Below are 13,706 nucleotides of genomic sequence, written 5' to 3' on the forward strand. Positions count from 1 at the left end.
TGGCTCACTGCAACCTCTGCCTCCTGGTTCAAGCAATTCTCCTGCCTCAGCCTCCGAAGTAGCTGGGATTATAGGTGTGTGCCATCATGCTTGGATAATTTTTGTATTTTTAGTAGACATGGAGTTTCACCATGTTGGCCAGGCTAGTCTCGAACTCCTGACCTCAAGTGATCCGCCCACCTCGGCCTCCCAAAGCGCCAGGTCCCCATAGTGTTTTCTCTCTCCTGCCCAGTGTTCCTGCTACACAAACTGATTCCAGGTTTTTGACCACATCTCAATGTCTTCTCACTGTGCTGCCACAGCTGGTGTTCACTCTGTCTAAAACTCTTTTCCCCACCATCCATTTAATCACTCTGACTCCTTTTGACCACTCAGATTTCATATTACCCACCCCTTCGCTAGCAAACCTTTGTTGAACCTGACCTGACCTGCCACCTCAGGCTCAGAAGGCCATATAGAACACTACAGTTACCACTTCCTGGCACTTACTACAGTATTTTAATTTGGGTTTTCATGTCAATCTCTTTTCCAACGGGGAGACATGAAGTTACATCCAGAAGGGAAGGGCAAGACCAGGAAGTGTGGCTCGTGCCATCACCCATGGATTCAGGTGTGCCATGGTGTATTTGAGCAGCAAGAGCCTGAGCCTGAGAGCGAAGTAGGAGCAGTGAGACTAATGGGATAGCAGATGTGTCTATCCAGATGCTCCTTCTCTAGAGCTCTGTCTGGGCCTCCAGGCTGGGGCTGGTCCTCAAAAAGGTCACACCAGAAGAAAAGGAATCTTCAAGAAATATAGTCATGATCAAACAGCCTGAGGATCAGGGAAAGGGATGGGTCAACATCAGTTCCTACTAGCAAGCGCAATTCCAGAGAGGAGTGGGAAAGGGAGATAGATGACTGCAAACCCCAGCGGGGGTTCCCTGAAGAACTCCTAGGCCCTCAACCGTCAAGATGGAACAGGAAGACGTGTAGCCAAGGATGGCAACAGTGGTCAGCCACAGTGCTGTTAAGCATGCTCCTGCGTCCAAAGAGATGCAAGAAGGAACACAAGAGATGGTCTGCAGTGCTGAGGCTGTCTGGGGAAAAGGAGATTAGAATTTCCCTCTGTGGGTCTCAAGGGTAGGACCTCTCTAGACCACAGAGCTCCAAAATAGCTTATCTGTGCATTCATGTGCCCTCCCCCAGAAGCAACCAGAATAAAAGCTGGTAGAAGGAAGGTGCTGGATAAATCTATGCTGGATGGAAGGATGGAAGGATGGATGGATGGATGGATGGATGGATGGATGGATGGATGGATGGATAACGGCCACTATAGGATTACCTGGATATAAATGTGTCTCAAGAAATAATAGAGAAACAAGGGAGGCGCGGTGGCTCACACCTGTAATCCCAGCCCTTTGGGAGGCTAAGGTGGGCGGATAACCTGAGGTCAGGAGTTTGAGACCAACCTGGCTAAAATGGCGAAACCCTGTCTCTACTAAAAATACAAAAAAATTAACCAGGCACGGTGGCAGTCACCTGTAATCCCATCTACTAGGGAGGTTGAGGCAGGAACCCAGGAAGTGGAAGTTGCAAATAGTTGAGATTGCGCCAGAGCACTCCACCCTGGGTGACAGAGTGAGACTCCATCTCAAAAACAAAAACAATAAGCAGTAATACAGAAACAGTATCACTTGGGCAGTCCATCACCTCTGCCAGGAGTTTGGAAGGACAGATTCAGAAGACAAGCAGAGAAGCAAGTTGTGCAGCTCCCTGGAGCCATGGCCCCACAGGAGGCAGCTGAGCAAGTCTACAGAGGGAAGCCTCACTGGCTAAGATTCTACTCTTTGGTCACATCCTGCTCCTGGCAGGTACCAGGTACCAGACTGTAAGCCTGACTCAAGGCAGGGTTCCAGCATCCGTATGTGCAAATGAGGAATGCTTGAAATTTTAGAATTCTGAAGGACTTCAGGAGTCCTGAAGAAGTTTTCACAGTTCCCAAACTACAATACTTCAGTAGTTCAGATATCCATATAGATATTTCATATTATTATATTGTATATAGCAATGTCACATATTACTATAATTATATTATCTATATTATAGATTTTATAATTATTTTATATAACTGCAGATTCAACCAGCTGCAGATGGAAAATATTCAGAGAATAAAAGCAATAAAAAATAACAATACAACAATAAAAATAAAACCTTAAAAAAAATACAACTATTTACATAGTATGTACATTGTACTAGATATTATAAGTAATTCAGAGATCATTTGAAGTATACCACAGGATGTTTGTAGGTTATATACAAATCCTATGCCATCTTACATCAGAGACATGAGAAGTCATAGATTTTGATATTTGCAGGGGGTCCTGAAACAAATCTCCCACAGATGCCAAGGGAAAATGGTGTGTGTGTGTGTGCGCGTGTGTGTATATATAAAATATATGTATATTTTATATATATAATATATATTATATGTATATATTATATATTATATGTCTATATTTTATATATGTATATATTGTATATATAATATATGTATATATAATATACATATATACCTATATAAATATATGTATATATCATATTATATATTATATATGCATGTATTATATATGCATATTATATAATATATACATATTTTTTTATATATGTATATATTTTATATATACACACATATGCATGTATATGTATGTATCCACATACCCCACACACTTACACATTATAGTTATTTGTCACTTAATGACAGTGATGTGCTCTGAGAAATGTATCATTAGATGATTTTGTCATTGTGTAAACATTAGAGTATACTTACAAAAACCTAGATGCTATAATTTACTACATACACAGGCTACATGGTACAGCCTATTCCTCCTAGGCTACACACTGTACAGCATGTGACTGTACTGAATATTTTAAGTAATTGTAACACAACATTAAGTGTTTATGTATCCAAACATAGAAAGAAACAGCATAAACACAATATGAAACATTTAAATATTGTACACCTGTGTAGGGCAGCTCCATTATAATCTTCTAAGATCATCATATATGCAGTTGTTGATTGAAACATCATTATGTGATACATGACTCTACCTATGTAGAGGCAAGGAGGAGAGAGACAGAAGGATTATTTTAAGAAATTGGTTCACACCACTGTGGGAGCTGGCAAGTTCAAAATCGATCAGGCAAGCAAGCAGGCTGGAGATCAGGTAAGAAATGTTGCAGTCTTCAGATTGAAGACTGGAAACATAGGCAGGATTTCTATGTTGCAGTCTCCAGGCAGAGATCCCTTCTTGTTAGGAAACCTTAGTCTTCACTCTGAAAGTCTTCAACTGATTTGACAAGGCCCATCTACATTATGAATGATAATCTACTTTACTTACTATCAATTGATTGTAAATATTAATCACATCTACAAAGTACCTTCACAAGAACATCTAGACTCATGCTTTACCAAACAACTGGTCACCATAGTCTAGCCAAGTTGACAAAAAAAATTTCACCCTCAAAGCCACAATTCCGCCAGCTGTCAGAAAGCTCCTATGATAGAGGAAACAAGAAGGCTCTTGGCTTTGAAAATGCCAAATTATTTGGCCGCATTTCCAGACTCTGGCAACAGGGAGACACTTTCTGGGCAAGAGAATTACCAGTTTGTAAAATGCTGACAAGATGCAAACCCACCAGTAATGGCCTTCTAACTGGGTGATTCACACATGCAGGGCAGGGCTACCTGGGCAGCACCTTCTCAGTGCATTCCTGCACCACAGGCGTAGTTCCCCCTGCCCATGCACCCTGCACCTCCTTGGCAGTGGGGGAAAACCCAACCACAAATGATGAAAAGGAGCTCTTGTATCATTAGGTGGGACTCTTGCCTCACCTGCCAAACCTGGCTAGACCTGGACAAATGGATTCCATTGTCAGGTTGTTGTAAATGTTTTTCCAGCCCCAAGCCATGCATCCTTTCTGCTTAGTTGCATTTTGGTGTCATGGGAAAGCACTCACATACCCTCACATACCCCTTCCTTATGTGGGCCAAGGAGAAGTGCCTGGAATAGGCAGTGGGAACCCTGGCCTGGGTGCCCACCTCTCCACAACCTGGCACTGGCTGAAGCTCTGGCGACACAGCTGATTTAATGTGATGACTAAGTCACACCCAAGCCTGAGAAACCAAGCCATCCTTTTAATATTGTATTTTTCCTTTTTAAACAAGGAATCTGTTGTCTTCTCCAGACATGGAACATCTTTCTACTTTGGAGGTTGCTCACACCCTCATGACTGGAGTCAACTGCAGGCTCAGTGCAGGTTGTTTTATTTTTCATTCCCTCATCTAGTTAACAATGAATGCTAGAACCAACCCACAGAGTCCTTGTGACAGTTCCATAACACACTGGAGACAAAGTGCATGACATATAATGTGTGCTGAACATCTTCTTCCTTCCCCTTCCCTATCATCTATGTAACATTCTTGCTGCAATGTAATGTCCCATGTATTGTCCCATTGACTGATAGGACAACCCCTCGAGACAAGCACTGATGGTCCCTGGCTGGAAGAAGTGAAAACTGGGAGTGAGTTTGCCATCCTCCTGGATTTGGGATGGATGGTAGGAGCCCCTGTTTTGTTCCCAAATTCATGCATTAGCTAGCCCATTTGTGTCTTTTTGTTTTGCAATATCCCACAGATTAGGTGAAACGGGGAAAATGGTTGTCAGGGAATATAATACCAACCAACCAGGACAGGGGGGCAAGAGAGAGCTCTGAGGCTGCTGTGGGTGAGGCCTGGACACAAAACAGGGCCACAGAAGAGGTCAGAGATACAAAGTTCTGGGCCAGGATTGGAGTGGGTGATGCAGAGCAGCTGAGGAGAGGAGTGAGGACCTGAGCCAATGGACAGAGGGGGGAAAGAAAAGGCCACCTTACCGAGGAGGAACTAATTGTAAGAGATTCTATAAACATGTCATCAGCTGAGAGAGGAAAGTGGATGGGAGAGGAACTGTGTCAGGAGAAAGGCAGCTCCTTCACCCTGGACACTGTGTCTAAGCCACCATCCCTTGCCTGGAATATTGCAACAGCCTTTCATCGGTCTGCCTGCTTTCAACCTTGACACAACCTTGGCCTCCACAGAGCAGCCAGAGAGACTGTAAAGACACGAGGCAGCTGCTCCTCTGCACAAAACCCTGCAGTGGCTCTACCCTGAGAGAACCCAAAGTCCTCACAGAGCCCTTGCAATGCTCTCTGGGGTCCTTATGATCTGCCCTTCCCGTGTACTCACTCTACTCCAGCCAAACCAGTCACTGGGCTGGCCACACGCACACAGGCACATGCCCACTGTCTGAGGGCCTCTACCCTGGCCACTCCTCCACCAGAAATGCTCTTTCCTCAAACATCCGCTGGGTGAACTCCGTTGCCTCCTTCAACCCTGATCATATCCAGGATTCTCAATGAAGTCAGCACATTGGATTTCCTACTGCGAATTTCCCCTGCTCTGCAGTCTCAATTTCCCTTACCTGCTCTTCTTTGTCTTTTTCATTCACACATATTTTTAAAAATTTTGTTTACTTTTTATCATCTGTATTTCATTACTAGAATGTAAAAGCCTCACAAAAGCAGGAATTTTTATCTGCTTTGTTCATGACTGTCTCTCAAGATCTGAGAATGGTCCCTGGCCAAGAGTGGGTGCTCCATAAACGTGTGATTAAGAATGAATGAATGAATGAACCAATGAAAAAAAAAATAGCCTTGGAACCAGATAGATCCTGGTTGTTTTTGCGTTTGTTTTATGTAATTTCAACTTTATTTTGGATTCGGGGGTGTATGTGTGTGCAGGTTTGTTACCTGGGTATATTGAGTGATACTCAGCTTTGGAGTACTGAGATTAGTACCCAGTAGATAGCTTTTAAGTCCTTGTGCCCTCCCTCTCTCCTTTCAGTCTCTAGTGGTCCCAGTGTCTATCGTTGCCACTTTATTCTCATTTGTACCCAATGTTTAGCTCCCACTTATAAGTGAGAATATGTAGTATTTGGTTTTCTGTTTCTATGTTCATTCACTTAGGGTAATGGCTTCCAGCTGCCTCCATGTTACTACACAGACATTATTTTTTTTCTTTTTGTTGTTGGGTAGTATTCCACGCTGTAGATATACCACATTTTCTGTATCCAATCCACTGCTGATGGGCACCTAGGTTGACTCCATGTTTTTGTATTGTGAAGAGGGTGTTGGTGAACATACAAGTGCATGTGTCTTTTTGTAGACCCTGGTTGAAATCCCTACTCTCCACTACCTTTGTGTTTCTCCACTTGGGGAGGTATATTAAACTTTCCTCAGTGGTAGAATTGCTACCTGCAGTTTTCTGACACTCAGCATGTGTTGTGTTAAAGATTCCACCTTAAGAGGGGCCAGGCGCAGTGGCTCACGCCTGTAATCCCACCAGCACTTTGGGAGGCCAAGACGGGTGGATTACAAGGTCAGGAGATCAAGACCATCCTGGTTAACACGGTGAAACCCCGTCTCTACTAAAAACACACAAAAAATTAGCCGGGTGTGGTGGCGGCACCTGTAGTCCCAGCTACTTGGGAGGCTGAGGCAGGAGAATCGTGTGAACCCGGGAGGCGGAGCTTGCAGTGAGCCGAGATCAAGCCATTGCATTCCAGGCTGGGCGACAGAGTGAGACTCCATCTCAAAAAAAAAAAAAAGAAAGAAAGAAAGAAAAAAAAAGATTCCACCTTAAGGGTAGAGGCTGGAGGTGAAATAGCATTAGAAAGAGTTATCAGGGATTTGTCTTCAGATTTAACATTGACGACAAGTTTGCTGCTACAAAACTGCTCTTTTGTAAGTAGCAATTTGTTATTTTCCTTGAATTTGTGCCTCTGGAAAATCTCTGATAAAAGGCAGGAAAAGGAGCCCCTGATACTTGTTTCCAGGGGGAAGGATTCCCCAGGAAACCCTCAATCTCCTTATACTATCCAGCTAGAGTTACCTCTTTGGACTGTCGCTAGAATCCTGCAGAGCAAAGAAAGCAAAAAGGTTTAAAATGGGGAGACATGGAGAGAGGCTTAAGCAGCCTGGGAGGAATTCTGCAGAAAGAAAGTGACTGTTGTCCTTCCTTCTGAAGCTCCTTTTTGTTGCCCAGTCTGGCTGGAAGCAGCAGGGCCTGAACCTCAGCCAAGGGACAAAGGGCTTTTTTGGCTAAGAGAAGTACAATTGTGGTCATGATGGGCTAAAACAGGAGGGAAGCATTTTATGGGGTAACAGGGCCTCCCAAATGTCAGAATTGGTGCCTGCAGGATGTAATTTAATTCTGTAAGCACTTACTAAGCACCTGCTTTGTTCCAGGCATACTCACATGATTAAGAGACAATCCCAGGGCCCAGAGAATTCCCAAATTAGTAGAGGAGTCATTCATTCCATTTATTCATTTATTTATTTAATATCTTACTTCTTTGGCCATATAATTCAGTAATTAAGAACAAAGCCTTGAAATAAGAGAGTCAGGTTTATTCATTCATTCAGGAAAGATTTATTCAGTGCCCACTTAGGGCCCAACACTGCTCACAGCCTTAGAGAGAAAAAGGCAGACAAAATATAGATTCCCTACCCTCAAGGACATTGACTGGTTGGGGCTTGTGGGGGGAGAGAGACAATGAACAATAAGCATAACAAATAAATTGCACAGTATGTTAGAAGCTGGCCAGTACTATGGGAAAAAGAAAACATGGAGCAGGGCCAGCGGCCTGGGAATTTCAAATGCCGTGTTCAATAAGGCTGTCAAGGTGAACCTTACTGAGAAGCCCACAGGTGAGCAGAGACCAGGAGCAGTGAGAGAGTTGGGCAGGCCTGTGGACATGGAGTAGGCCTAGATACAAGGCCTTAAAGAGAGGTCATGCCTGTTCTGTCCAGGGCCAGCGAGGAAGCCCAGGAGGTAGGCAAAGAGTGGGAGGCGAGAGTAGTAAGAGAGTTAAGGTTACGGGCAGAGTATGCAGGGCCATAAGGGCCATGGTAGGATTTCTGCCTTTATTGAGTGACATGAGTAGCCCTGGCAGGGGTTTGGAAGACAAGTGCCAGGATCTATCTCGTGTTTTAACAGAATCATTCTTGTGATTATGGTGGGAATAGACCTTAAGTGTATACAGCAGGAGGCAGGGAGACCTACTAGATGGCCGTTGCAGCAATCCTGGGGAGAGGTGACAGCAGTTCAGACCAAAATAGTAATAGTGGAGGTGATGAGAAGTGGCTGAATCCTGAGTATATTTTGAAAGCTGAAACACGTTTCTATGAATTGACTCTAGGGACTCCAAGAGAAAAGGACGAGTTGATGATAAATTATAAGCTTAGCGGTCTGAGCCAATCAGGACTATTAAAGAGGTCCATTAAAGTGTGATCTTGGACAAGTCTCTAAACTTCCATGTTCTTCTTTGTAAAACAGAGAATAATGATATCAACATTATAGGGTTATCATGAATATTAAAAGAGATAATACATGCAAATCATTTGGCTTGTGAAGAGGGCACATAATAAAGGTAGATAACCAACTGATTAATCTTACAGCATGTTCAAGGCACCAGAACAACACTTTGAGGGATTTTGACAAAGATGTAACAAGAATGAGGTGGAACAGGGGTGACTGAAATGCATGCGGAGACTGCAGCTTTATTCTCATGACTACTCCTAACCACTTTATTACCTTTAGTAAGTCTCTTAGCCTCACTCTACCTCAATTTCTCAATATATAAAACAAGAGGGAAGTTGATCAACATCAAAGATCTGCAAACAAATCCACCTTGTGTTTTTGTGAATAAAGTTTTATTACAACGCAGTCATGCTTATTTTTCTATGTATTGTCTATGACAGCTCTCCTGCTACAACAGCATCATTAAATAGTTATGACAGAAACTGTACAGCCTCCAAACGTTTAAATCACATTTGGCCAAGTGCAGAAAAAGTGTGCAGGCTCTGGTCTAGAGTGCTGTTTCTCAAATAGCTGTTAGATATAGACATGACATGGCTAGGCATAGATGTGCCCACAGACAGAGAGCGTGAAATCTTTTCTTCAGATGAAGTCTTAGCCAGAAGCCTAATAAATAACAGAATAAGTGTGACTGACCTGGCTGATGAGTAGAAGGGGTAGGAGAGATATGAACGGTGTCGATTCTATCTCAGGCTCTGACCATTCTCACATCCTGGGTCAACCCTGAGGCACCTTCTCTTCATCCTTGGGATGAAACACAGTTTGAAAGACAGAAATCTCAGATCATCTCTAGGGTCTATTCCAGGTCTCTACTTATCAAGGAGACCATGCCAAATAAACTATATAGATTGGATAACACTTATTTTAAAAGCCTTAAAACTGGTTTTTCAGTTTTGAGAAATGAACTGAGAAGTTAATTTTATACTGGGTAAGGTCAAAATTCACTTCTTGTTGTGGCAGACATTTTCAACTTCACGAGCTAGAGAGGGGTAGCATTTCCACATTCCCGGCTTCTCCCTAATGAGCAATTAGGATATTAAGTGTCTGCCTATTACTTTGTCTTAATATAATGGAACCCCTGAAAATTTTCAACTTCAATCGATTTTGACTTTTCTAATAAACTTCTATCAGGAAGAATCTTCCCTACTCCAACTTCTATTTTCCTTCAGACTTGGATACCTGTGTGTTATAGATTGAATGTCGTGTCCCCTCAAAATTCATATATCGAAGCCCTAATTCCCAATGTGATGGTATTTGGAGATGGACCCTTTGGGAAGTAATTAGAGTTAGATGATTTCATGAGGGTGGGGTCCTTATGATGGGTTTAGTGTCCTTATTAGAAGAATCAGCAGAGAGCTTGCTCCCTTTTCCTCTTTCTCTTTGCCATGTGAGGACACAGTGAAGATGGCTCCCTGCACCCCTGGAAGGGAGACTTTGCCAAATCAGCCATCACCCTGATTATGGACTTCTAGCCTCCAGAACGGTGAGAAAATAAATTTCTGTTATATAAGAAATACCACCCAGTCTATGGTATTTTGTTACTAAGACACTGTACTTCCAGTTCAATGAGCTTACCAATTAGTCTCTCACCTCCCCATTCAAATAATCCTTGTAAATCCACATCTCACAAGAAATGTTGCTGATTTAACTAACGCTCTCTCTTTAATGCTAGTCCAAAACTGACAACCACCTGTTAGTCAGCATCAACAGGCTCTCCCACACAAATATTCTGTTACTAACGTCCAAAATAAATTAGCCACCCCCCATTTCCTCCTCCATACTCATCTTCCCTTCCTCACTTCTATTAATGTCACCATCATTCTCCCAGTCACCTAAATTAGCACACTTAAGATTCTATTTTATACCCTGACCCTCTGCCCCACAAACACCATCAACAGTATTTATTTTCTCTCCATTATACATTTTGCATTCATCTCATCTACTTCACTTCTACCACCATTTTCTGCCCCAAATCTTGGTCACCTCTCCCTTTATTATATTAGTCTTCTAATTCAGGTCCCTGATTTCAATTACTATTTCTTCAAGTCCTCTTTCACTAGACTTCCAGATACATCATTTCAACTGCAAATCCGATGATATCACTCCTCTATTCTCCATTGCTGGTATAATAAAGTCAGACACTTGTTTCTTATTTTAACCTAAATTTCAATTCTGTCTACCTTCTTATTTTTAATTCGCACTATTCCTCTTTACACACTTGACATGCAAATTTGAAGGAGATTGTCACTCTCTACTAAACCTTGCCCTTCTTTTCCTCTGGCTTGTTCCTGTACTACCTCCTTGAGCTTTGCTGCATGTCCCAATCTTCCAAAGCCCAATCAAGCTATTTTACTTGATGGTGTCTCCTCTGGTCCCCTCTCCCTGTCTTTCAAATACTCTCAACATTTTAACATTTACTTAAATATATATATAAATGTATATACAGTTATGTATGTGTGTGTATATATATAAAATAAATATTATATACATACACATATATAGATACATATATATACATACATATATACATACACATACCATTCCTATGACAAAAAGATTCATTATAGGTAATAAATGGTGGGTATTCTAAATATTATTACCATCTTCATCTATACGTGTTTGATATAAAGTATTTCCTAATACCAGAGCATGGCAGAGATGGCTTACTCTTCACCCAAAATTTCTGCTCTTTCTTCTACAGAATAGAGCTATCTCTGGGAAGGTGTTGTTCAGCCAAGGACTACACTTCCCTTGCCTTTTTGCATCAGTGAGGAACCATTTGACTGGTCTTGCAGTGGAATATGAATATAAGTGATATATGTCCAGGTGATGGTAATTAAGATGTGGATGTTGCTTTTCTACTCTCTTGTTTCCTTTCTACTGGCTGGAGGCAGAGAACTCTGAGATCTTAGGAAATTGCAGAACCCCAAGATGGGGAGAGTCTGTGTCTCTGAATCACTATTTGAAGGGAAGTTGTCTACATGAAGCAGAAACACCCCTATTAGATTCTCAGCTGAGAAGGAAATAAACTTTTCTTGCATTAAGCCACCAAAATTTGGGAGTTTATTTGTTAGAGAAACTAGTATAAACTTAATGAACAGAATATGCTAAATGCTGAAGGTACCAGGGATAAACAACAGGCAGGTAAAATTTAGAACACAGTAAAAATCTAGCCATTATGAAGATGTAGTTAAAATATTGAGAGTATTTGAAGGACAGGGAGAGGGGACCAGAGGAGACACCATCAAGTAAAAGGGCTTGACTGGGCCTTGGAAGATTTGGACATGCAGCAAAGCTCAAAGAGGTAGTACAGGAAGAAGCCAGAGCAAAATAAGAGCAAGGTTTCAGTAGAGTGACTATCTCCTTCAAATTTGCATGTCAAGTATATAAAGGGGAATAGTGACAATTAAAGATAAGAAGGTAGATAGAATTCAAATTTAGGTTGAAATGAGAAAAAAGAGTCTGGCTTTATTATACTATCAATGGAGAATAGAGGAGTGATATCATCAGATTTGCAGTTCAAGAAAATTTATCTGGAAGTCTTATGAAAGAGGACTTGAGGAGAGAGTAATTGAAACAAGGGACATGAATTAGAATACTAATATAATAAACGGAGAGGTGACCAAGATTTGAGCTAGAAAATGGGGATAGAAATGAAGTAGATGAGATGAATGTAAAATATATAATGGAGATAGAAAAATAAATACTGTTGGAAAAATATAATTTAAATTAATATATAATATAAATTATATACTATAATATTTAATATATATTAAATATTTTTCCAATACAAAGATATATATTAAAATATATTATATAAAATATATAATATACTATATCACATATTGTATATTATTAATATAATACATAATTTATATAATATAAATATAATACATAATTTATATAATATAAATATTATATTGTAGATAATATAATATATATTATTTCCAACACAAATAATTTAACGATAATTGTAACTTAAAGATAATACTAATTATTTTTGAGATGAGGAAGCTTTGTTTCATAATATTAAGAAATGATAATTATAAAAGTGCCAGGTACAGTGGCACACATCTGTAGTCCCAGCTACTTGTGAGGCTGAGGCAAGAGGGTCACTTGAGCCCAGAAGTTTGAGGCTATAATGCTCTATGATCATGCCTGCGAACAGTCACTGCACTCCAGCTTGGGCAACATAGTGAGACCCTGTCTCTAAAAATATTAATAATAATAATAAAAGCAGCACTCATTGAGCATTGATTATGAAATGGACTAAGGACTTCACATACAAGGTTACTCAAGTTTACAAGTTGTTGAATGAGGTTTTAAACCCAGACCTACCTGTCTCTAAAGACCATGTTTTATCCATTACTAGTTTAGGCTTTCCTTCATGCTATAGAGCTAAAATATACATAAAAATAGAAGTTAATATTTAAGGAGTCCTTCCTATTTGCCAGCCTCAAGTTTATACTTTACATGTATTATGAAATTTAATCTACAACACACACACACACACACACACGTATATAGATATATAGGTATGTATACTATGTATATATACACAAATATATGAATATATACATATATCCACATATCTGTGTGTACGTATATTTACATATACACAGTTTACCCTCGAACAATGTGGGGGCTGGGGATGCTGACCCCACCCACAGTCATAAGTCCCAATATGATTTTTTAACTCCCCACAGACTTAACTACTAATAGCCTACAGTTGACTGGAAGCCTTATTGAAAACATAAATAGTCAATTAACAAGTATTTTTCATGTTACATGTATTATATACCGTATTTTTACAACATAGGAAGCTAGAGAAAAGAAAATATTATTTAGAAAAGTATAAGAAAGAGAAAATATGTGTACTATTCCTTGAGTGTAAGTGGATCATCATAATGGCCTTCGTCCTCATTATTTTCATGTTGAGCAGGCTGAGGAGGAGGGCAACAAAGACAAAGGGCTGGTCTTACTGTCTCAGGGGTGGCAGAGGTGGAAGCAAACTCATATATAAGTGGACTCACACAGTTCAAACCCATGTTGTTCAAGGATCAACTGTATGTATAATAGAATCATAATCTATAGTTTATATATGTATGTATATATGTATATACTATATAGTACCATTATCATGTTCTTTATACATATGAGGAAACTCAAGCCCAGAGAGACTTACTTTTCAAGGTCCAGTGAGCAAATGGTCCTGCAAATGTGAACTTCGGCAGCTAGAACACTAAGGACA

General features: G+C 40.6%; 1 long non-coding RNA gene across 1 annotated transcript in view; it reads right to left on the bottom strand.

Moving 5' to 3' along the window:
• LOC102118468 (uncharacterized) overlaps nucleotides 1-13,706 on the bottom strand; it is a 93,034-nt gene that overhangs the window by 18,501 nt on the left and 60,827 nt on the right. The gene's annotated exons all lie outside the window — the stretch shown is intronic.

This window comes from Macaca fascicularis, chromosome 5, assembly GCF_037993035.2.
Source record: "Macaca fascicularis isolate 582-1 chromosome 5, T2T-MFA8v1.1".
Taxonomy (NCBI): domain Eukaryota; kingdom Metazoa; phylum Chordata; class Mammalia; order Primates; family Cercopithecidae; genus Macaca; species Macaca fascicularis.